Source organism: Ciconia boyciana, chromosome 4, assembly GCF_034638445.1.
Source record: "Ciconia boyciana chromosome 4, ASM3463844v1, whole genome shotgun sequence".
Lineage (NCBI taxonomy): Eukaryota > Metazoa > Chordata > Aves > Ciconiiformes > Ciconiidae > Ciconia > Ciconia boyciana.
Window position 1 is genome coordinate 5,338,444 of NC_132937.1, and position 26,460 is coordinate 5,364,903.

Here is a 26,460-nt window from a genome sequence, read left to right on the forward strand (position 1 = left end):
CTTCTTTGCTTGTGAGTAACAGATCCAGCAGAGCATCTCCCCTAGTTGGCTCTTTGATCATCTACATCAAGAAATTATTTGGCACACTCAAGAAGTCTCCTAGATTGCTTGCACCCAGCCGTATTGCCTTTCCAGCAGATATCAGGGTGTTTACAGTCCCCCATGAGTACCAGGGCCTGCACACGTGAAGACTCCTTTAAACAACTGGAGGAAGCCTCATCTACTTCTTGATCAGGTGGTGCGTTGGATTAGCCTTGGCTAAGGGCTAAACTCCCACCCAGCTGCTCACTCACTCCCTCTCCTCAACAGGACAGGGGGAGAAAATAGGATGAGAAAGCTCATGGGTCAAGATAAAGACAGGGAGATTGCTTACCGGTTACTGTTGTGGGCAAAACAGACTCAAGTTGGGGAAAATTAATTTAATTTATTGCCAATTAAAATATATTAGGGTAGTGAGTTCTCTACAGGCCGCAGTTTATGTCAGGAAAATCTGCTCTGGTGTGGGGTCTTCCACAGGCTGCAGGGAATATCTGCTGTGGTGCCATAGAGCACCTCTTTCCCTTCCTTCTCTGACCTTGGTGTTCCCTTTGCTTTTTCTCACTCTTTTTGTTCCCTCTTTGTGTCTCTGTCTGGTGGGGTTTTTTGCCCTTTCTTAAATATGTTTTCACAGAGGTGCCACAAACTTCACTGATGGACTCAGCTTTGGCCTGTCGTGGGTCTGTTGCCAAGCCAGCTGGAACTGGCTGTCTGGCATGGGGCAGCCCCTTACCTTTTCCCACAGAGGCCACCCCTGCTACCAAAACCTTGCCATATATACCCAATACAGGTGGTCTGTAGAAGACACCCACCATCATGTTATCTGTGTTGAGAGCTTCTGAATAAAGATTGGCAGACAGGCCAACTGGCTCATCACCTGCTTGAAGGCAAAGCTCCATGAATTCAGGCCATGTGTTTGCGTAGAGTACAACCCCTATTCTTCACCTTTTTGGCCTTACCTTCCTAAAGAACCTGTATCCATCCGTTGCAACATTCCAGCCCCTATGCAGTCCCTGAACATCTGCATCAAGAAATTGTCTTCAGCACTGTCCAGAAGTCTCCTGGCTTGTTTGCACACAGACATATTTCCATTCCAGCAGATATCAGGGTTGTTGAAGTCTCCTATGAGTACTAAGGCTTGTGATAGAGAAGCTTGTTTCAGCTACTTAAAGAGCTGTCTTTCTCTTCTTGGTTAAGGAGTCTCTAGTAGATGCCTTCCACAACATCAGCCATGTTGGTCTATCCTCTGATCATTAACCATAAGATCTTCAGTCAAGGATGATCCACGGAACTATAAACAGGTCAGCCTCACTTTGGTTCTTGGGGAAAATCATGGAGCAAGTCTTCTTGGAATACATTTCTGGATTTACTAAAGATATCCAAGTTAGGATGTTATGGTCAGGATGGATGGATAACTTGATGGGTAAAAATCTGGTTGGATGGTCAGGTTCAAAGGGTAGTGGTACTCTATCTGGAGGCTGGTAACAAGCGGAATACCACAGGGGTCTATCTTGAGACCTGCCCTGGTTAACATCATTATCAATGATCTAGAAGAAGTGACAGAGTGTACTCTCATCAAGTTTGGAGATGACATGAAATTGAGGGGTGTGGGAGCAGTTGATATGCTTGAGGGTAGGGCTGCTATTCAGAGGATCTAAGCAGGCTGGAGGAATGGGCCAACAGGAACCTGATGAAATGAACAAGGACAAATGCCAAGTCCTGCATCTGGTGCATTATAGATCTGTTCGTAGCACATTCCACCCTTCCAGCCTTTACATTCGTGATCCTTTTCTACAATTGGTTTGTTCTTTAATAGCCAGGGCCTTGTGCCTCTCTAAACATTCCCCGGACCTGCACAGCAGTCTGCATCTAGGGCACCTTATTCTCATACCCATGCTAAATGCACAGTCGTGCAACTAGCAGAGCCGGCAATAATATTTACAGCTATGGATGTGATTATACAGCATATGACAAAGCTCACAAAAGTTTCTCACCCACTCCAGATACCTTCCTGATGTCCCTAACACCATAATAATGTTCATCATGTAAAAGAAGTAAAGAGGTCTTGGGATATTCAAGCCCATCATTTGACTTTTAAAATCCCTCAGCCTTTTTTACCCTCAGATAGGAGGGATAACATGTGTATTAACATGTAGCAAGTTGTCAAACAAGATGATCTCACTCAGCATAACCTTCCTGTGCACAGACTGCCCCAGTTTGTCATGTAGCTCTTTTTTTCTTCATCTGCCAGATCCCTCGCTGCTGTAAGCACCGTGAACTCCCAGCAAAACAGAGATTATTGTTGTTGTTATTTAGATATATAATTAAATAGGGCCACTTTTTGTCTATAATTTTGGAATGGGGGATAGACTGCAGAGTTCTGTGTACCCCAACCCCCAACAGCTTTTACAATAATGATAGCCAGGTGGAAAGTCTGATCAAAACACAGCTCGCTCTTACTTTGCAGGAGAGTACTGACCCAGTCTAAAAATTTCACAGCATTCATATTGCTTAAATTGACAGTAGGAAAGTATAAAGAGTTATGCATGCGGGCAGCTTCAAGACAGAGCCGAGCACAATCACCAGGTTCAAACAGGTGTCCTAAGTGGTCAAAATTTTGCTCTACCTCCCAAACAAATGTTTCATAAGCTTCATGAAATCATACCTGGTCTAAATTAACAAATTTGTATTCTTCTACACATTGCCTAGCCCTGAACCTCTGGATCATGCTTGATGGTGTCATAAGCCCTTGCCAACAAGATGCTTGTAGTAATGCAAAATTCATTTAGCTTTTCTAATTAGCAGTCTTTGTAACAGTTTTTTCTGTTTTGCTAGCCTGTGAGCCAATACCCCAGAATTAACAGCATCACCAGCCCCTTTATGCCCTCCTTCTTGGCTGCTACTCCTCTGTACCTGATAATAATCATGGTCTTTCAGCTTTGCAACACCCCCATTGCTCTTTCTGCTCCCCTTGCTCTTTTTGCAGTAGCTTTGGTCCATAGGTTGCTAGGCTGTGTACTCAAAGCCTGAGTCTTGTTGCTTCCAAAGTATTAATGTTCTAAAAACACAGGAACTTGACAGTTCCTGGCATGTTTCTGTCTTCTCCCTCCTCAGTCAGTCAGCTGGAGCTGTTTAAAATGTTCTATAAGGTCTTCATTGACCGAAGAATAAGAAAATACATGTAGCGCAAGCCTGCACCCCGTAATAGTCTTACAGGTAGCTGTAAGCTCTCTCACAGCTGTGAGCAAAGGGAGCTCCCACCACCACCTGCCCTCTCTGTGTGACACTTACCTCAAAACATAGTTTCCCATTCCTGGGCCCATCGCTAGTTCTTCTGGTTCACATGGTCTTTTGGGGGAATCTCTTGGGGGCTTTTCCTTATTGTCCCCATGCACACATTCTTCTGAAGTAGGTGTTTCATCCTGGTTTTCCACTTTAGCGGATGGTGTTGCCTGCATCTTGAAGCACAGTGCAAAGCCCAAAGGCTGCCCCAATAATACTGCATGGCCATCCTGTTGGGCTGGGGTCGCATGCGGGGGGCCTCTCAGTCTGGCTCACAGGATCAATCTCTTTCTTCATGGGGCAGGGGTTGCACAGGGGCCCCTTGGTGGGCCTCCTAGGAGGGGTCTGTAGTCCTCAGGCACGTTCCAACTTGTTTGTGCCCCCCACCCCAAACATGTTAGGGCTTGTTAAGCATACTTGTAATGTGGGCGGGGGGGGACGATGACCCCATCTTTTTACTTTAATTACTCTCTATTCACATTTATAAATATCTGTCTATAACTGAACAGCACATATATTTATACATCGCTTACACTCCTTTATATATCTATCTATATGTTTATTTTAATACATGGTCCAAAGGAAATGGGCAGCCTATCAGAGGGTGTTCTGAGATCACATGGGTATGATGGTGTCAAAAAATGGCAACCAGCTAATCATAGAGCACAAAAATGGTGATCTCACAAAAATGGTGGTTTCCCTGTATGTAGTGGGAGGGAGCTCCCTGTTCTGATGTACTTCTAGGTAAACTGGAAGGGGCATGTTTTCTTGCCAGCCAATCACAGGGCAGTATGAAAACACATGGGGCATGTTGTAAAAAATGGCAGCTGAAAGAACATGGCGGCTCCTGTGTATTTAATGGGAAGGGACTTCCTGCTCTGACATCCTTCCAGGGTAAACAGGAAGGGTCATTTGGTCCTGTCAGCCAATGACAGGACTACCTGAGAACACGTGGGGTATGACAGTGTCAAAACATGGTAGTCAGTCAATCATAGAGCAGTATGAAAAAATGTGGGTTATCATGTTTTATAAAATGGCGGCTCCCTGCCATAAAATGGTGGCTGAAAGAAATAGGTGTCCCATGTGTATGTAGAGGGAAGGGACTTCCTGTTCTGACATACTTCTGGGTAAACTGGAAGGCATGGCTGTTTTTTCCAGCCAATCACAGGACAGTCTGTGAACATGATGGGTATGACATCTTACAAAATGGCAGCTCCCTAGGAGCAAAAAGAGGTGGAGTAAACAAACCAGATGACTGGAAGAAGGGAGGGACTTTTGGGGCAAGTGGCTGCCCCAGACAGACATGTGACTGCCAGTAGGGGTGGGGTTTCTGATGGAAGTTGGAGGCCATGGCACCTGTCACTTCTTATCCTGGATAAAAGAATTCTTTATACTGCTCTCCCCTTTGCCTTCTCTTCTAATGGCTGAACAGACTCAATTCTCTCAGCCTCTCCGTATAGATCATGTGTTCCAGCCCCCTAATCATCTTGGTGGACCTACAGTGGACTCGTTCCAGTATGTCAACTGGTGTCTTTCTTGTATTGGGGAGCCCAAAACCAACATAGTATTCCATATATGGTCTCGCAAGTGCCAAGTACATGGGAGTAGTCACTTTCCTTGACCTGTTGGCTACTCTCTTGCTAATACGGTCTGGTATGTGGTTGGCCTCCTTTGCCACAAGGTCACACTGCTACCTTGTGGTTGTCTTCTCCACCAGACCCACAGGTCCTTTTCTGCAAAAGCTTCTGGGCAGTTGGCCCCTAGTCTGTACTTTTGCATGGGGTTATCCCATCTCAGCTGCAAGACTTTGTATTTGCCTTTGTTGAGCTTCATGAGGTTTCTGTAAGCCCATTTCTCTAGCCCCTTGAGTTCTCTCTGAGTATCAGCCCTGCCCTCCAGCCTATTGACTGCTCTCCCATTTGATATCCTCTGCAAACTTGCTGAGTGTGTGCTCTGTCCCATCGTCCAGGTTGTTAATAAAGACACTAGACAGGATTGGCTCTGGTTCTCTTATCACAAAAATAAATGGAGATTAAATTGAAGTTTGAACTTCTGTGTACCTGTTGCAGTTTTTGGAAGTAAACAGTTTCCCATGTCACCATTTGGTCATCTAAAGCATGGATACACAGAATATAAGGATAAGTGGAAAGTTTACAAATTCCTCCTTTGTATCATCTATTAGCTGGTCTGATGTTACCCTATGATCTGTTCACTGGAGGAGTGAAAACAAGGGAAGAACAAGCCACTCTACTTTTCCCCCAACTTCTTTAACTGTTTAATGTTTTCCATGCTCAATAGACTTTTTTGTTAGTCATCCATTATGACTAGCAGCACAATTTTAACAGTAAATTTTAATAGCAGCAGTTAATTTTAACAAGAAAATATATGTAAAAGAAAAATAAATACCCTTTCCATTTCCCCTTCTACCCTTCTTAATTAAAAAACCAAAGTGAACAATTTTTTTCCTCTGAAAAGACTGTTTCAGATATTCAGGATGTACTGTATATAAATCTCTTCTGAGTACATCCTAGGCAGGGTCCTTTCTCTCCTTGTCAGCCAAACTTTAAATGTTATTAGTTTATGGTTAACTGTTCTAGTAGGTTGTCTGCTAAAGAGCCGAGGGGAAAACTGTACTATAAATGGTATGTATTTGAGCCAGTATTATGTTTTTATTAATATTATTATATTATTTTTTATGTCCCTTATGGTATAATTCTGTTCCCAAGGGTGATTCTTGGTGAATTGCATACAAGAGCCAAATGCTATTCTGTGGGTAACAATAGGGGACTGCATTACTTAGCATCTTTGTATTAAAAGACTTTTTTTTCCCCTCTTTGCTGTACATTCCTCGCTTCTGTCTGGTGTTTGGAATTTGTAGTCGGGAGGAATAAAGACCTAGTAAAGTGATTTTCTTGGAGTTTAAAAATTCCTGGAGGAAGACTGAGAAATACCTGATTAAATATTGTATACTGGAAGGGCAGAGAACTGTTTAAAATTTTATTTGATGAGAGGAGTATATTATTCCTTGCATGGAATATCAGATCACGTTTAAAGATGAACCTCACCAGAGTGGAGGAAATTATCTTCCAAAAATTTTTAAACACCTTGTGCAAATGTGTGTATGCACAACCTTGATAATAGCCATCACTTTGTGTGCTAATTAGCAAAGCTGTGATAATTCAGGAAGTTCTGTAATTTTTAAAATAATATATGTTCTCTTATATAAAATGTACAAGAAATTTAATGTAATATCTACAAGCTAAACTTTATTGATTTTGCTCTCTTCTTAATTTTCTATTTTATTACTTGTTATTGTGGGACTATATACATAGTCTGCTTCTGTCATTGTGAAAAAGTTACACAATACTTGCAAATGTAATGCATTGCAGTATTCCTGTTTGTGCTTTTGTGGATGCTTTAGTCGCAACTACATAATAACAATGTAGCAATTACTTGTTTACTTCCATATTACTTTTCCACATAGTTTCTTACCAAAAATTGGTCTCATGATTTGCTTCTCTACTGATTTCATTTCTGCCACCCCGGTATATTATTTTGTCTCAGTTCACTGTTAATGTGGTGTTAGCTCTCTTTGTGTACTTTCAAGGTAGAAACCGCTAGCTGTTTTTTCCATCAACTTTTTCCTCAGTCTTATCTAGCACTATTTCCCTTGTGCATAAAACTTGATGTCCATGCCTTGTTTTAAGGGATTTTGGGGAGTTTTGTAGAATAATTTAGATACAGAACATAGTTTCACAAATTAATTGAAAATAAACTATTCAGAGGCTGGAGAGTACAGTTGCTGTCATTGGTTAAGGAAGAATGGCTTGACTGATCTATTCTGTAAGGTCATATATTTTGTTCTATTCAGATATTTCTACAAAGTCAAATTTTTAACATGTGGTGAAATGATTATAAGTAGAGCTGAGATGGGAAGCTTCACAAAGTAATAAATTCCCATGCTAGGTAGAATAAGCAAAGCTTGTGGTTAATGCTTCAGCTGGTGCTGATTAAGGGTAATTGATAATTGCTTACTTTCTCCAAGGTTGAATTAAGTGGTTAGTAATAGGCAATTTAAAAAATGTTTTTCACTACTTCTGTTAATTTAAGTGCAAATCCTGTTGAGGACTAAGCAGTAAGGGAAAATACAGATAATATTTTTTTGAGACCTTTAAGGTCAAATATGTAATTGAAATATCTGGAGTAGGAGAACAAAACTGAGAATTCTGGCTGACAGGCAAGTTGGTGAATCTAGTTCTCACTCCACCTGTCCCTTTTCTGAAAAATTTCCTCTTGGTCTTTTTGCTATCTTCAGGCTATATTAGCAAACCCTGCCTTTATCAATGGTTTGTGCTAATATGACATACTGTTGAGCATCTGAGGTGCAAATATGTTTTTGCTTTGAGGTGGCCATGTCTAGCAAGGGGTGGACAGTTGCAGGCAATAATTTCTTAAACCACAGGAATGAGTCTGTCAGCTCTTACATAAATGAAACACTCCTGTGATGATCACTGAGATTTTTCTGTGGCTGTGATAATCTAGACCTTTCAGTTTTTGTTCAAGATTAGCTTCATGGAGAAGCAGTCTTTCTCCATGTTTTGACAAAACAACCCAGAACGCTGTTGTCATTTTCCACTGAGCTCTTCTCTCTGAGACCATGTCCCTTAGACCAGTGTAATGTTGTAGTGTTACTGTTGTGATGATACTGCTTTCATTTCTATAGTTGAGGTTTCATTCTATTTTAAGATTTTTTTCTGACATAGTTTGGGAAATGTAGCTGATGCTAATGGCCTTGACTTAGAATACAGACAAAAGACTGCACTGGAACAATCAAAGTATGTTCCATATGTTCCTTAAGGTATGTTTGAACACTGATTCATTATTAGATTATGTAATGAAGAAATGCCTTAATTGTTGACTTTTTTTACACTATTTTTTCCTGTAAGTTATTGAGTGAAACATTTAAATGTTGAGAATATAGTGGCCCTTTCTGAACCCACACTGTGAAAGTTGGAGAATTCTTCACAGTTGATGTTATGGCTTGGAAAAGGATGAATGTTCCAGTTCTTATAAATAAAATAAATAAATAAACCCTGTTCAGTTATCCAGCTATTGCAGAATATTGGAATTTTCACTCTGTGAAGGAATATACCAACAAAGTGTAGTATTCATTTTACATGAGGCACATGCAACAACTGAAAGATATTTCAAAGGGATGTGTTCCTCTAATGACTTCATTAAGCCTCGCAAAAGTGAGAGATGGAATCTTTCCTTTAGCCAATGTGACTGATCCCAAATATAGATTTCATAATGTGGGTTCAGAACATATGACCTGCAAGAAGCATGGTTAATGAAATGTAATGGGACCCCCCCCCCCCCCCAACTTTCTTACCTTTGTGCTGTTTGCTAAATGTAGTTGATAGAGTTTATCGCATTGAAATGGTGAGAAGTTCATGCTAAGGTAGCTGGATTTAGAATATCAGTAATTCAAGGCTCTTCTTTTTGCATATTTGGTTTAACATAGTTATTTTGGGTTTGGTCAATATGTCAAAATAAGCCACCAGCTGAAAAAGCTACAATTGTCCTAGCTAGGGCATTATTAGTTACTGTACTGGAGGACTTGATTTTCAGCCTAGAAAAGAGAAGGCTTGGGGGGGATCTAATCACAGTCTTCCAATACCTAAAAAGTTGTTAGAGAAGGTGGAGATACTCTTTTCACAAGAAAACACAGTGACAGGATAAGAGGCAACAGGCACAAGTTGTTTCAGAGGAAATTCTGTCCGGATATAACAGAAAAATTCTTCACTGTGAGAACAATTAAGCACTGGAATAAGTTGCCCAGAGAAGTGGTGGACTCTCCCTTGCTGGAAATATTCAAGACTTAGTTTGATGGGGCTCTGAATAACCTAGTCTAAGGCCTTGCTTTCAACATAAGGTTGGACCAGATGATCTCCAGAGGTCACTTCCAACCTAGACTTTTCTGTGATTCTAAAATGGAGAGCAGAGTACATCTTAAAACTACTCTAGGATTTCAAGAACAAAAGAGGAAAGGAGTTTTTACAAGGCTCATTTTTTGTGTTGTATAACTTGTCAAACAGCCGATTTTATAAAAGTGATGAGGGTACATTGGACTCCAGAAAGAATATGTGGTAGCTGTTATGCATTTACAAGGTTTAGGGGCAGTTCTAGTAATTTCATTCACTCATCTTCTGTTGGAGCAGCTGGGGCAGGATTGTCAGAAAAATTAATTGGAACCATTGTTGGTTGCTGAAATCTTAACTAGAGGCATAAATATACTTTTTTTTTTCTGACTTTCAATTAAGGCTTCAAGTTTGGCTAGAGTTGGCTGACTGTAATCTGGGCTTTGTTAAATTTTACTGGAATGTTTAAAAAAATTGCAGATGTCCAATCAGTTAAATTTTAGCACCTTCCTAACTTTTTGGCAGCTGGTGGCTCCTGGCTTCTCATGACAGACTTGCTTTTTAGCAGTCAATGCTTTACTCATCTATCATTGTGCCTGTTCTAATAGGTGGAGTCAGATGGCTGAGCATGTGAATTTTTGAAGGCTTCCTAGTAAATATTCAGCAGTATTGTCTTTGATTGCTATTTAGAGATTATTCTTCTTCATCCCGTTATTAGAAATACAACAATATCTGTATGAGAATGGGAACCAATTCTCTTTCCTGATTAATAGAGGTCAGTAACTGCTTCGTAAGTAGGTACAAAAATCCCTATACTCTACTACATAATATTACAACATTATTCACTAGAGACAATATTTCCTAGTCTTTGTGAATAAGTGGTTGGCTTCTGTAGATACAGACATATGTATAATCCTATGTAACTGTATTTTTTCATTGTATGTAGAAGTGATATTTGTTCTGTTAAGGAAGTTGACTGATATATGTATACGATGGGAGGGAGGAAGGGGAAGATCTCTTCAAACATAACAACTAAAACTTAAGTTCTGTAGGAGTCGATGACAGTCTCACTTAGCTTCTGGTTTCTTTGGAGTGGTCTTTTTGAGCCTTGATTATCTTGCATAAAGTCATAGAAAGCCATTAATACAAATGTGCACCCTTATTTAGCTGACAGCTTTTAAAGCCAGAAGTCAGTTGGTATCTAGAGTCCCTCATCTGTACTACAAAGGGATGTTTTAATGAAGATTAAGATAAGATTTGGGTGAAGGTTGTCCTGTGTCTGTTACTTTAGTAGCTCAGCTACTTTGTAGCAGAATCTCACTGCCGACTTGATTTTGAAGGGATTGTTCTTCATGAGACTGAGGGCTCTCTTTAGCCAACCTTTAATTACTGGAAGACAAAGGTCTTTCCATCTCTTCACGATACATGTGATTTGAATTGAAACAAAGTGCCTTTGTAATGACTTCTAATTTCTGACTCTAAATTCTGAACAAAGAATGTATTGTAACATTCTCCTCCTAGTATATTACTGATTCTTTCTGTAATATTTTGTCAAGACTGCATTTTGGAATAGTGCACAAAAATGAATATTTTTTCCTTCAAAAGCCTGCTGCCTCTATAAATAATTCTTAGTGATAATGAACTAGATTTTATTTAGAGAAAGTTAAAGTGGTATTAATGAAAAAGGTTACCCTTGAGGCCATGCTGTATTTATATAGTATTTCTAAAGATTTAGAAAGCTCTGACACTTCAAGGCCCCTTCAGATTTTTTAGCAGATGTATTACATCTTGATGCAGGTATGAACTTGTTTTCTCAGCTCTAAATAGAAGCAATAGAAGAACAGAGAGTAATTTGGGTTTAGATAAGCTAGTGATCGTTTGTCAAAAATGGAAAACTGGTTTAGTAGGGCCAAATCTGGTTGGTCAGAGATTGTTTTTCTCCAACTGTAATCTTGTAGAAAAGTTTTCCACTTCTCTTGTGTGGTAGGGCCCAATTCAGCACCCAAAAGGGTGTTAGGCTGTTCTTCAGACATGAGCTAAGACCCTGTTGTGGTTTAGCCCCAGCCAGCAACTAAGCACCACACAGCCGCTCGCTCACTTCCCCCTGGTGGGATGGGGGAGAAAATCAGAAGAGCAAAAGTAAGAAAACTCATGGGTTGAGATAAAGACAGTTTAATAGGGAAAGCAAAACCTGCGCAAAAGCGAAGCAAAGCAAGGAATTCATTCACTCCTTCCCATGGGCAGGCAGGCGTTCAACCATCTCCAGGAAAGCAGGGCTCCATCACGCGTAACGGTTACTTGGGAAGACAAACGCCATCACTCCAAATGTCCCCCCCTTCCTTCTTCTTCCCCAGCTTTATATACTGAGCATGACGTCATGTGGTATGGAATAGCCCTTTGGTCAGTTTGGATCAACTATCCTGGCTGTGTCCCCTCCCAGCTTCTTGTGCACCTGGCAGAGCATGGGAAGCTGAAAAGTCCTTGACTAGTGCAGCAACAACTAAAACATCTCTGTATTATCAACACTGTTTTCAGCACAAATCCAAAACATAGCCCCATACCAGTCACTATAAAGAAAATTATCTCAGCTGAAACCAGGATAGACCCTATCTCAAGTAATTAATGGTTTGAACAGTCAAATACATTTTAATTGAAAAGAGGCAGCAGGAATGCACCTTGCTTAACTGTGTTGGAGACTGGCTTCACAAACAGTGGAGCGAAGCTAATGTCTTGCTGCTGCCAAAGGGAATTTACAGCTCTTCTGGCTGTGCAGTCCAGCCTCTTGCCTTGAGCCCTGAGTCACTCCTAAAGTGTCCCTAAGCTTTAAAGCAAACTTACTTGTGTGGTAGGTGCAGCTTGAGTAAGACTCCATGTGAAATAAGAGGTTCTTTGACCAATACAATGATCAGATTACACAGTTTTGATAATCAAGGCAACCAGATATCAGGTTAAAATGGTAGTGTTTTCTGTCAGGTTTTGTTGTGAGAAAACCTAGTGAAGATTGGATTTGGTAGTTGAAAGGTGTAAAGGTTTTCCAAACAAAAGTTCTGATTAAACTTTACTAGTATAATAAAGCATAGCATGGTTACAATATGCATAAAAGTACTTTGTGCATGTACAGCTACTGTACAGTAAATGCCATAACTACAGTAATATCAGTTTTAAACCTCAAAACAAGTGTAATTTTTTTATAGTGCTTATGAGACCATTAAACCATCTTTCCTAATGTGGATCTGTCGCAAATGGGAGAATTTATTTGGCCAATTTGCTCCTTTGATAAAAAACTATTTCAGAAGGGCATTGTAGCTTCATTTGAAATTATTAGATGACCAAACTCCTGTCTTATTTGTCTGCCCTAAACTTGCAGCTACTGGTTCTTGTCTATGCCCTTCAGTACCAGGATTTTCTCATGTAAGTAGCATGAAGTTGCTTTTGCAGTGTAATCATGTTCCTGTTGTCTTTTTGGAGAAAGTTCTTTTTTTTTTTTTTTCTTGTAAAACCTTTGAATAGATTTGTAGCTTTCTACCTTCTCAATTTTTTAACATTGCTTGGAAAAACCTTGGTAACAAAACCGTATTAAGTGTTTAGTATAGATTTTGTCATTATCCTGTGTAGAGGTAAAATCCTTGACCAGTGGACACCCAGTACTTTCTCTACTCTCAGTACTTTCTTGCTGCAGTGTTGCAATGCAGACTCATGTTTTCTTTCATCTGTCTTTGTAACGAGTGGAAAAACAGAAAGGTGCACTTCTGTGCTGTGGAGAAAGTATTTTAGAAACATTGAAGGGCAGAGAGGCATCCAGTTCTAAGACTGCTTTTAATTGCTCAACAAAGAAAACTTGTTTAACTGTCATGCAGGATTCCAGTGTGATGATCAGAAATAAAGTTTCATAAATGGACATTTTTTAGTGAGCAGTTTCTTTCATGAATATGAAAAAATCATTATGCTTATTCTGTATTTTTTATTGTGTGGGCCTGACCCAAAGAAATTCTCCTGGTTGCTGTGAATTTTGTGCTTTGTGGGTGGAAATGTCTCCTTTGCTCAGTAAGATACTTCAAAGATTATCTTCATATTGGGGGTGAAACTTTTTGTTGGATATCTACTAACAAGAAGAATAAAACTACTGATTAGATATTGCTGTTATAAATGCTTGTTTTGTAAATGATGGCTTAAAAAGGTTGTCTAGCTGGGAAATTCATTATGAAAGGACAGAAAAATAACAAGAGCCTTTGATTCTCATTGCACATCTCTTGTGAAAGAAAGATTTTCTCCACAGATTAACTACTTCAGTACAATTTCTTAACTGTACTTGGTTGGAATTTGGTCCTATTTAATAGCTATTTAGTAACTTATGCAAAACTTGATGCTATTTGATCCCTAATGGCTAATGTGGGAAAAGTTGATTATTTGTCTTAACTGACAGGAATTCACACTCCTAAAATGTCACTGTAATTTTTAGTAGTTTCTTCCCTCTCTTCTTAAGTACTCCCCAAAAATCCAACTAAGTTTTCAAGATTTCTTCTTCCTGAGTTTCACAGGCTGGCTGTAATTGAGTGTCGTGGTTTAACCCAGCAGGTGGCTAAACACCACACAGCCGTTTGCTTACTCCCCCCGAGTGGGATGGGGAAGAGAATCGGAAAAAAAGGTAAAAGTCGTGGATTGAGATAAAGACAATTTAATAGGACAGAAAAGGAAGGGAAAATAATAATAATGATAAAAGAATATACAAAACAAGCAATGCACTATGCAATTGCTCACCACCTGCTGACCAATGCCCAGCCAGCTCCTGAGCAGCGGCCCTGTTCCCCTGGCCAACCTCCCCAGTTTTTTGTTCAGCAAGACGTCATATGGTATGGAATATCCCTTTGGCCAGTTTGGGTCAGCTGTCCTGGTTTTGTCCCCTCCCAGCTTCTTGTGCACCTCTGGCCTCCTCACTGGCAGGGCAATATGAGAAGCTGAAAAGTCCTTGACTTAGTGTAAGCACTGCTCAGCAACAACTAAAACATCAGTGTGTTATCATTATTCTCATCCTAAATCCAAAACACAGTACTATACCAGTACTAGGAAGAAAATTAACTCTATCCCAGCCAAAACCAGGACATTGAGGAACCTGTGTTGAGGAATCATAGAATAATTTAGATTGGAAGAGACCTCTGGAGGTCATCTGGTCCAACCCCCTGTTCAAAGCAGGGCTGATTTCAAGGTTAGGGAAGGTTACTCGAGGCTGTGACCAGTTGAGTTCTGAGTATATAACCTCTCTGTACAACCTGTTCCAATGTTTGACTACTTAGTGTCTCTCTGTTGGACTTGCTTCAGTGTGTCAACATCATCTTGTAATGGGGAACCCAAAATTGGACACAGTACTCCAGATGCAGTCTCACAAGTGCTAGATGGACTGCAAGAATCATTTCCATGGACCAGCCAGCTACACTCCTGCTAATACAGTCCAGTCATGAGGGCACACTGCTCCCTTCTAGCCTACCTGTCATCCACCAGGACCGCCCCCTCCACCGCCTTTTCTGCAGAGCTGCTTCCTAGCCAGTCAGTGCCCAGCCTGTCCTGTTGCATGGGGTTATTCCTTTCCAGGTGCAGGACTTTGCATTTGCTGCTGTTAAGCTTAATGGCAGATCATTTCTCCAGCCTATCAGTTCCCTCTGAATAGCAGCCCTACCCTCCAGCCATATTGACTACTCTCCCCAATTTGGTGTCATCTGTGAACTTGCTGAGAGTGCACTCTGTCCCATCATCCAGGTCACTAGTAAAGATGTTGAACAGTATTGGCCTCGATATTGATCCCTGAGGGACATCACTAGTAACAGGCTGTCAATTGGACTTTGTACTGCTGATCACAACCCTTTGAGCTTGGTGGTACAGCCAGTTTTCTTCCTACTTTCTAGTCCACTTACCCAGTCCATACCTCACCAATTTGGCTACAAGGATACTATGAGAGATCATTTCAAAGGCCTTGCTAAAGTCAAGGTAAGCAATATTCACTGCTCTCCCCTTGTCCACACAACCCATCATGTCATTGTAGAAAGCTATCAGGTTGGTCAAGCACAATTTGCCTTTGGTAAATCCATGCTGGCTGTTCCCAATCACCTTCTTGTCCTTAATGTATCTGGACATGGCTTCCAGGAGGATTTGCTACATAACCTTCTCAGGGACTGAGGTGAGGCTAACTGACCTGTAGTTCCCTGGATCCTCTATTGTCCTTCTTGAAGATGGGTGTGACCTTTGCCTTTTTCCAGTCATCAGCAACCAATCCAATTGCCATGACCTTTCAAAGATGATAGTGTGCCCTTGAAACAACATGGGACAGCTCCCTCAGTGCCCTTCAATACATCCTAGCTGTTTCTATGGGCTTGTGTGTGCATGTGTCCCCATGTCCAAAGTGTTCCCTAATTCTTTCTTCCCCTACTGTGGGTAATGCTTCACTCCCCCAGATTCTGCCACTAGGCTAAGGGACCTGGGAGGCCTGAGGGCAGACCTTACCTGTGAAAACTGATTAAAAAATAAAGGCACTGAGTGCCTGTATTGGGAGCCTTGCAGAAAACATTGTATTCAAGGGGTAGTGATCTTGAGCAGACCATGTTTGTTCTATTGGGCCTTGTACTTAAGGCTTGAAAAGACCATAGGTTAGCATGAGTAGCTGCTGTAAGGGAATCTGCTGGAATGCCCCGTGCTGGCCTGTGCTGTGCGCTGGTGGATGTTATCACAGAGATAACATTCCAACTTGTCAGGAGAAGATATATAATTCTGCTTGTTACACAAAATAAAAGGCACCATGGCATGGGAAGGAGCAGGAACTGCTCTATGGACAGGATCTGCACAGCATGCCGTGGGAAAATCCATCTGGGGTCTGTCCAATGCTGCATGAAAGCAGGGTTCTTGGCATCTGAACGGACATAAGATTTCCTCTTTTTATTCTATCTTATTAAAACAGATATTTTATTATGCCCTTTGTTGTCAGGCCTTTCTTACTGAGATCGGATTGTAGGTATTTCCTTCCACTTGATGAAAATTAATTGATTAACCTCTTTACCTGCTCTATGAAGTTTTTGGCGCCCTCTGCTGATAGCTTCCTGCATATGGGAAAAATGATTTGAGTACTGCTTAGATATGAGTATTTGAGAAATGGCTGTAATAATGAAAAATCTAATGCCTTCACAAATATCTTAACTCTCTCATAGAGAGGCTATGCATGCTGCTAATCATAACTTCACTTGTTAAAGCAAACGTAAATACTGAACTGTTTCTTTCTATTCAACAATAAAGGTCTTTCTAGCTAGTTTATTAAACATAGCAGGAATAATTTTCTCAAAGCTTTGAATATTTTAAAAATTTATTTTGAGGAAAAAAATCCTTTTAATTTTGAGGCATTTTATTAATTCCAGCAAAACTTCCTTGCTCCAAGTAAGTTTGAACTTACTGTTCTCCTGTTAGGTGGCTGGAGTGAGTGAGGGTCTCAACATCAGTAGCTGGAGGGGCCATCTAAGGAGCGTGTGTCTGGAGTGTCAGCTCATGGGGAGATGGGTATGAGTGAATATGGGGCCAGCAATTGGAGTCAGACCGGGGGTGTACGTACCCTTGGGTCTGTGGTGCCAGCAACTAGAGCGAGTGGGAGTCTCAGTGTCAGCAACTGGAGTGGGTGAGGGTCTTGGTATCAGCCACTGGGCCGGGACCGTGGGTCATAGGGCCTGTTTGTGTCCTGGGTGCCAGCTACTGGGGAGACCAGGGTGAGTGAGGATCACAGCATCAGCAGCTGAAGTGGGGACAGCAGGTCACAGGGCTCATGTGTCTAGGTGCCAGCTACTAGGGGGGTTGGAATGTTTGTATTTTACCCTAACCTGCTGTGCATGTTTGTGTGCATGTGTCTCCGTAATTTGCTAGCAAACTTCAAGCTGGACTGGCCATTAAGTAGGAGGCCCAGGATCTCGGAAGGGGTATCAGACTGGCAAAGGGCCAGTGCCGATATTGGAGGGATCTGAGAGCGTGGGGGTGCCTGTGAGATGAGATGCATGCACCTGTTCGCTAGCGAGTATCAAACTAGACTAGCTGGCAAGTTGGAGACCCGTATAGCAGGTAAGAGGGCTCAGGATCTGGGCATGGATATTAGATGGACAGAGGGGCCGTGCTGATATTTGAGGGATCTCTGAATGTAAGTGTGTGTGTGAATCTAGAGAGTGAGGGTACATGTGTTTTCACTAGTGAGGGTACATGTGTTTTCACTAGTGAGGGTACATGTGTTTTCACTAGTGAGGGTACATAGTGTTTTCAGAGTGAGGGTACATAGTGTTTTCACTATGTGTTTTCACTTCAATCCTGATCAGCCAGAGAGGAGGAGGAAAATTTGGCTAGCTGCACTTAGGTTTTATGTGAGTTCTGGTAGTGTTATATGTGGGTGTTGTTAAAGACAGCACCCTGTCTGTGGCAGCTTGTGTAGCTGGCCATGTTAGTCTCCTCTGTGAGAGTCTGTGTGTGCACGTGTGCACACATCTCTGGGACACACACTGAGCCTTGTTATGGGTTGAACCTGCAAACAGGAAAGCAGCAGCCATATCCATTGCCTTGGGACAGAGAGAACCCTGGGCTTCTCTCCAGCAGCCAGGCAGGAGGAATCCTGCAGTCTGCCAGAGGTAGCAGCCTTATAACATCCCTTAGCACTTGTCGTGGTTTAACCCCAGTAGGCAACTAAGCACCACACAGCTGCTCGTTCACCCTCCTCCCCTTGGTGGGATGGGGGAGAGAATCTGAAGAGCACAACTAAGCAAACTCGTGGATTGAGATAAGAACAGTTTAATAATTGAAATAAAAATATAATAACAACAACAACAACAATAACAATAATAAACTGTAAAGAAAAGGAAAATAATGAGAGAGAGAGAGAGAGAGGAACAAAACCCAGGAAAAAAAAAAAAACAACAAAAAAACCAACTGATGCAACCACTCACCACCTACTGACCGATGTCCAGCCAGTCCCCGAGCAGCGATCACTGCCCCCTGGCCAACTCCCCCCAGTTTATATACTGAGCATGATGCCATATGGTATGGAATAACCCTTTGGTCAGTTTGGATCAACTATCCTGGCTGTGCCCCCTCCCAGCTTCTTGTGCACCTGGCAGAGCATGGGAAGCTGAAAAGTCCTTCACTAGTGTAAACATTACTTAGCAACAACTAAAACATCAGTGTGTTATCAACATTATTCTCATACTAAATCCAAAACACAGCACTATACCAGCTACTAGGAAGAAAATTAACTCTGTCCCAGCTGAAACCAGGACAGTATCCACCCCTTATTCTATACCATCTACGTCATGCCCAGGTTCTACCCTTTCTAATACATTCCAATTAATCACCACCACTTTCCCTGTCTTTTGATATATACACACAGATATCACTCCCTTGGTCTATGGGCCATCCCTCTAAAATGTCCGTTGGGTTCATTTAGTCCATGAGTTTGGGCTCCATCTGTCATAACAGTCCTTCAGGGCAGGAGAGATGGTGTGTGGTGTTGGATTGTTGCATGCTGAAGCCAGTTCTGGTTCCATCATCACTGTACTTTGCTTGGTTTCATCCAAGTTCATTCCTCATTAATCTGGGTGATTCTTACTGTAATACTGTTGATAAGATATATAACAACCATAAAAGTGATGACATACAGTAAGTATTCTACAGTAATTAACATCATAACATAACATCAATAAACAATAGTTTATTGGCTATTCTCACCCAAAATCAAATCCCCTTGAGGTACACAGCGGACTTCGCCATCCTTTCGCATGACCCACCAAGGGCACCCAGGTCCTTGAGCAAAAGTAATCCCATGAACGGGTTTTCCTTTACCCAAGGCAGGAGTAACCCAGACTGTCTTCCCCAGCATATTTTTTACATGCACTACAGGGACTTTATCCCCTTCTACAGTACGTAGAAGTTTTGATTGGTCAGGGCCAGCTTGATTGGCAGATCCCCTAGTGTTAACTAACCAGGTGGCCTTTGCTAAATGTGTATCCCAATGTTGGAATGTCCCACCACCCATTGCTCGCAGTGTAGTCTTTAACAGTCCATTGTATTGTTCGATTTTCCCAGAGGCTGGTGTGTGATTGTAGCGGATTGATGCACGGACTCCGATCAAGGGATAAATCGAAGACCCTTTATTGAACTATTACATGGCTTATATACTTTCTAATTGTTTTTACATGCGCTACTGAGAGAAAAATTGGTTTATATGTCTTGTTCACGCGTCCTCCATGCGTTCCTTCAGCTAATACAATTGGCTATCTTTTTGCAACTTTGCAGTTCCTTTCTTCACAACAAAAAATCACACGCTCCCCTTATCTCTCTCTAGTGCTATCCACTCCTACTCCTGACACACAGCCTCCTTCCCTCAGGCATAACCCAAACTCTCAGTACTTCAATCTTGTTAACCCTTTCACTCCTGCTATGCCTAATTCCTCCTCATGTGATAGGGGATGTGATATACCCACTCAGTGCCATGCTCTTTGGCCCAGGTGTCTATGAGGATGTTTTGGAAATGAGTCCTGTTGCCTGACTCAATTCTTTCTGGGGTGCCATGTCGCCATAGGACTTGCTTTTCAAGGCCCAGGATAGTGTTATGGGAGGTGGCATGGGGCACAGGATATGTTTCCAGCCATCCGGTGGTTGCTTCCACCATTGTAAGCACATGGCGCTTGCCTTGGTGCGTTTGTGGGAGTGTGATATAATCAATCTTCCAGGCCTCCCCATATTTATTTTTCTCATTCAGCAATGTCTAAAGCCAGCTGGATGTCTTTTACTTCTCTAATTGGCTCGATTCACCTTCTCCCTCAGCAGTTTCTACAACTTGTCTTATAGGACCCATACAGCAGCCTTCCACCTCTGATGCTTTCCCACAAGACGACAGGACCCATCAGTGAACAGGGCATATTGCTTCTCATTTTCTGGTAGTTTATTGTACAGTGGGGCCTCCTCAGCACGCATCACCTCCTCCTCTGGCGATATTCCGAAATCTTTGCCTTCTGGCCAGTCCATGATCACTTCCAAGATTCCTGGGCAACTGGGGTTTCCTGTTCGAGCCTGTTGTGTAATCAGTGTGACCCACTTACTCCACGTAGCATCAGTTGCATGATGTCTAGAGGGGACCCTCCCTTTGAACATCCAGCCCAGCACCGGCAGTCGGGGTGCCAGGAGGAGCTGTGCTTCAGTACCAACCACTTCTGAAGCAGCTCGAACCCCTTCATATGCTGCCAATATCTCTTTTTCAGTTGGAGTATAGCGGGCCTCGGATCCTCTGTATCCCCGACTCCAAAACCCTAGGGGTCGACCTCGAGTCTCCCCTGGTGCTTTCTGCCAGAGGCTCCAGGTAGGGCCATTCTCCCTGGCTGCGGTGTAGAGCACATTTTTTACATCTTGCCCTGCCTGGACTGGCCCAAGGGCTACTGCATGAACTATCTCCCGTTTAATTTGGTCAAAGGCTTGTTGTTGCTCAGGGCCCCATTTGAAATCGTTCTTCTTCCGGGTCACTTGGTAGAGAGGGCTTACGATCAGACTGTAGTTTGGAATATGCCTTCTCCAAAAACCCACAACGCCTAAGAAAGCTTGTGTTTCCTTTTTGCTAGTTGGTGGGGACATGGCTGTTATTTTGTTGATCACATCCATTGGGCTCTGACGACGTCCATCTTGCCATTTTATTCCTAAAAACTGGATCTCCTGTGCAGGTCCCTTGACCTTTACTTTGTTTTATGGCAAAACCGGCTTTCAGGAGGATCTGGACTATTTTCTTCCCTTTCTCAAAAACTTCCTCTGCTGTATTGCCCCACACGATGATGTCATCAATGTATTGCAGATGTTCTGGAGCTTCACCCTGTTCCAGTGCTGTCTGGATCAGCCCATGGCAAATGGTAGGGCTGTGTTTCCACCCCTGGGGCAGTCGATTCCAAGTGTACTGAACACCCCTCCAAGTGAAAGCAAACTGTGGCCCGCACTCTGCTGCTAAAGGGATTGAGAAAAATGCATTAGCGATATCAGTTGTGCCATAGCACTTGGCTGCTTTTGACTCCAGTTCGTATTGAAGTTCCAGCATGTCTGGCACGGCAGCACTCAGCGGCGGCGTGACTTCATTCAGGCCATGATAGTCTACTGTTAGTCGCCACTCTCCATTAGACTTTCTCACTGGCCATATAGGACTGTTAAAAGGTAAACGAGTCTTACTGATCACTCCTTGGCTTTCCAGTCAACGAATCAGCTTATGGATGGGAATCAGGGAGTCTCGGTTGGTGCGATGTTGTCGTCGGTGCACCATTGTAGTAGCAATTGGCACCTGTTGTTCTTCGACCCTCAGCAACCCCACAACAGAAGGGTCCTCCGAAAGACCGGGCAGGGTGGACAGCTGTTTAATTTCCTCCGTCTCCAAGGCAGCTATACCAAAAGCCCACCGGTACCCTTTTGGGTCCTTGAAATACCCTCTCCTGAGGTAGTCTAGGCCAAGGATGCACGGAGCCTCTGGGCCAGTCACAATAGGGTGCTTTTGCCACTCATTCCCAGTTAGGCTCACTTCAGCCTCCAATACAGTTAGCTGTTGGGATCCCCCTGTCACTCCACAAATACAGATGGGTTCTGCCCCTATATAGCTTGATGGCATTAGGGTACACTGTGCACTGGTGTCTACAAGAGCTTTATACTCCTGTGGGTCTGATGTGCCAGGCCATCGAAACCACACAGTCCAGTAAACCCGGTTGTCCCTTTCCTCCACCTGGCTGGAGGCAGGGCCCCTCTAATTCTGGTCATAGTATCCATTGCCCATTTCTTGTACATATGAGTCAAGAGTTCCTCCAGGAGTCTGGGATTCTGTCTGGGGAACTGTCCATTGGAAACCGGAGCAGCAATTTTCCTGGAAGAACCCCCTTTGGTGATTGTTTTTCCTTGCAACTCACGTACCCGTGCCTCTAGGGTCGAGGTAGGTTTTCCATCCCACTTCCTCATGTCCTCTCCGCGGTCACGCAGGTAAAACCATAGGGTGCCCCGTGGTGTGTACCCTCTATATTGTCTTTCTTGAGTAGAAATATGCTGACTCCTAATAGCTGAGATACTGGTCCGTACAGGTTGGGAGTAGGACTTATCCTCTTTGACTTGCTGGACCTCCCACGACAGTTTCTCCACAGCTGAGGCAAGGGAGGAAGAGATACTTTCTTCGTATTCCTGGAGGTGGCTAGCTGCTTCATCCACCACTGGTCCCTCTTCATCTTTCCAGGTCAGTATTGCCAATGAGCTGGCATATGATGCTGGTGCGTTCCGTACCAAATTCCACCACGTGGGTCATGTGCACTGGACTTCATGTGGATCTTTGGATAACTGCTCATTGCCCAGGTCACCATAAATCACCTCCAGCACAACTAATTCCCTCAGGTACTGGATACCTCTCTCCATGGTGATCCACTTGCCTGGGCGATATACAACATCTTCCTTGAAGGGATATCTTTCCTTCATAGCTGACAGGAGTCGCCTCCAGAGGCTGAGGGCTGGTGCCCCTTTTCCAATCACTTTGTCAATGCCCCCTTCCCTAGAAAAGGATCCCAGCTGTTTGGCTTCCTTACCCTCTAATTCCAGGCTACTGGCCCCATTATCCCAGCATTGGAGCAGCCAGGTGAGAATGTGCTCACCTGGACAACGGCTGAAATCTTTTCAGATATCTCGAAGCTCACTCAGGGATAGGGATTGGGTCGTTATCATCTCATTTATGGGTTCTGCCTCTTTCCTCCTCCTGTTCTCATGATGGCCCTGATTCATCTTCATCCCTTACTAAACGAGCTGATTTTCTTGTGTATTTCTTCTTGTGTATAGGGGTGACTGATACCAGCACGGGTTGGTTCTCTGGTTCAGCTGCAGTGCCTGCCGCTGGGGTTGGAGTAGTTGTGGTACCCGTTGCTTTGTCGTCAGATCCAGAGACCTCCTCTTCCCCTTGAGGGTTCTGAATAGTGTTGAACAGGGCTTGGTAGACATGGGCCAGGCCCCAGAACATTGCAGTGATTTGTGTCTCCCTAGAATTGCCAGGGTGACAGCATACTTTTTCCAAATATTCTACTAGGTTTTCAGGATTCTGCACTTGTTCAGGGGTGAAGTTCCAAAACACTGGACGTGCCCACCGTCCTAGGCGTTTGCCCATGCTATCCCACATACCCTGCCACTCATAACTATCCAGCCTTGGGGCAGATCTCTGGATAGTATTCTTAAGTATTTGCTTAACTTCAAACAAGGCCTGACACACATTCAGGAGACATAGCAATAGGAACATGCTGGTTTGAATATCCCAAGGATATTCAAAATTCTCAAGAGCTGTTGTAGTTAGCCTGGAGAGGGAGGGGAAGATGGAGGAAGGTGTCTCCCCCATAGGTTGGCTCTCCAAGGAGAAGTGGTAAAAAGTCTAACTATCAATAATTCCCGACAGATGGCTCCCGAAGCACAGAGGTGATGGCAGTGCTGAGTACAAGGACAAGATCAATTTCATGAACAAGAATTTTATCATAGCATAAGCCAGTGTTACACAACACATCAAAGTGATAGTCTTAATCCATCTCCCAGAAGTGATAAACAGTATACAAATACTGATACACAACATATACGGCAAGTAAGGTGTTACATAACACAGCTCTGAGAACCAGTACATCGACATTGTGACCAGTGACTACTAAACTAATATAATAAGCACTTATAACAAATTTGCTTTGACACACTCTGGTCAGATCTGTTATTATCTCAACCCTTCGAGCCCCACGTTGGGCGCCAAAACAGACTGTCTTGGTTTAATCTCGGGTGTCAACTAAGCACCACGCAGCCACTTGCTCACCCTCCCCCCCTGGTGGGATGGGGGAGAGAATCAGAAAAGCATAAGTAAGAAAACTCGTGGGTTGAGATAAAACAATAATAATAAATTGTAATGAAAATGAAAATAATGAGAGAGAGGGAGAGGAACAAAACCCAGGGGAAAAAAAAAAACAACAAGTGATGCAACCGCTCACTACCTGCCGACTGATGCCCAGCCAGTCCCCGAGCAGCGATCGCTTCCCCCCCGGCCAACTCCCCCCAGTTTATATACTGAGCATGACGTCATATGGTATGGAATAGCCCTTTGGTCAGTTTGGGTCAGCTGTCTTGGTTGTGCCCCTCCGAGCTTCTTGTGCGCCTGGCAGAGCATGGGAAGCTGAGAAGTCCTTGACCAGTGTAAACATTACTTAGCAACAACTAAAACATCAGCACGTTATCAATATTATTCTCATACTAAAATCCAAAACACAGCACTATACCAGCTACTAGGAAGAAAATTAACTCTATCCCAGGTGAAACCAGGACAGCAGTGTTCACCCCTGTTCTGGACTCTCATGAGAGAATGCTAACTTCTTGTCTTGCATTAAAAAAACATTTGCTATAGATGAGAACTACAGTTTGCCAATCTATCAAGTTACTAAGAGCAGTCCTAGCAGTTTGGGTACTCCTGTAAATAAAATAAAATACATGTTAAAATCATAGCACTCACTCGGCCCTGAACTTGTTTGTATTAAGGGTTAGTAAGTATCCTTGCCCAGTCACCAATACCTGGTCTAGATAAAAAAAAAGTAGTGTTCTTCATTCTTAGCTTCCATAATGCATCATTGTCTTCTTGCATTCAGAGCATGTAGCATATGGTGATGTAGGACCAATTTGGCTTTTTTTTATTTTCCCCTCTCAAGAAGATAAGCGGCCACTCTTTCCTTCCATCTGAATTACAACATTGCTGTGTTTTCTGCAAGTAAGGGGAGATATTTGATAATCTCTTTTAGAAAACATCTTAATTGATCATGAGCTTGTGTTGTGATGTGTTTTCAGAATGCTCTGGTGATAAACCTGTAATTCAGTTTCTTTAACCACAATATAAACGATCAGTTTCTTCAACCACAATATAAATGAGGATATTTTTTTATGAAGGAATGGATTCTTTTGCAGCAGATGCATCTTCAAGTCCATTCTCCTTTACAGCTAAGGGATTTTCTATTTTCTGTGTGAAGTTTTTTGTTGTTGGTACCAACACAAAGGCATTTAATGCCACTCTACTTTGCTTCCAGCATCGCAGTGTTTAACATTTCTTTGAATTTTCTCTGAATGCAGTAAAAAAGTACCCGAAGGAGGTGCTGAGAGACTGTTTAGTTGCATTGCATTCTGGTTTTTGCCTATCACTGTCATGAATTTTCATTGTACTATAGTGTTTGTAATTTACTTAAGGAATATAAAAGCAAAATTAATAATTGCAGGCTATGACTTTGATGGAGGAAGATAAAGAAGCGGTATTCATTGTTTGTCTTTATAACATCTGGATATTTCCTGTGTGAATTAACTTTAAAAAAATTGCCTTCTTTTGTCAAGCTAAATGTTCATGTGATTATCCTCTGTTTAGAAAGTGATGGAAAAATATTTTTTCCTTTTATTTTGGAAAATATATGATTTTGGAGATATGACAGATTTCCATCTGAAGAGTTTTTGAAAATTCAGTGAAATGGAGAGCAGATACTTTTAAATAGATTTTGAGAATAATACTGCTTGCTGTAGATCTTCAAACCCAAATCTTCTTTTTAATAGACCAGTCATTTTCTTCTGTCATTCTCATTTTTGCACATGTGGTGGGTTGACCCAAGCTAGCAGCTAAGCACCAAACAGCCGCTTGCTCAGTTCCCCCCACCAGCAGGAGAGGGGAGAGAAAAGAAGAGCAAAAGCAAGAAAACTCATGCATTGAGATAAAGATAATATAATAAGCTAAGGAAAGAGGAAGAAGAAAGAAAAAATGAAAAAAAAAAAAGATGATGCAAAGGCAATCATTCACCACCTCCTACAAGTAGACCGATGCCCAGAGTCCCTGAGCAATGGCTACTTACTCCAAACCCCCCTCCCCTCCGATTTTATTACTTCTGCATGACGTTATATGGCATGGAATATCACTTTGGTCAGTTCAGGTCAGCTGTTCTGGTTGTGTCCCCTCCCAACTTCTTGCACACCCCAACCTATGCGCTGTGGGGCAGAGTGAGAAATGGAGAAGGCCTTGACACTGTTCAGCAATAGCTAAAACATTGGTGTGTTATCAACACTGTTTTGGTCACAAATCCAAAACAGCACTGCGCTGCCACAACTGTATTCCTCCTGAATAAGCTCTGCTACCCATTATGAGCTCCAAGCTGCTGTGGATGACACTGGGTGTGTTGTG

At 42.6% G+C, this 26,460-nt stretch overlaps 1 protein-coding gene across 8 annotated transcripts in view; it reads left to right on the forward strand.

The window, feature by feature from the left end:
* Nucleotides 1-26,460, forward strand: part of LOC140650550 (polycomb group RING finger protein 3-like) — a 187,929-nt gene that overhangs the window by 18,447 nt on the left and 143,022 nt on the right. The window contains exon 1 of one of the 8 annotated variants that reach the window (XM_072859011.1): nucleotides 1,309-1,337. The exons of the other annotated variants lie outside the window; for them this stretch is intronic. The gene's annotated coding sequence lies outside the window, so the exon portion shown is untranslated. Of the gene's footprint in view, nucleotides 1-1,308; nucleotides 1,338-26,460 lie in introns of those variants that run through there. 8 annotated transcript variants of the gene reach the window in all.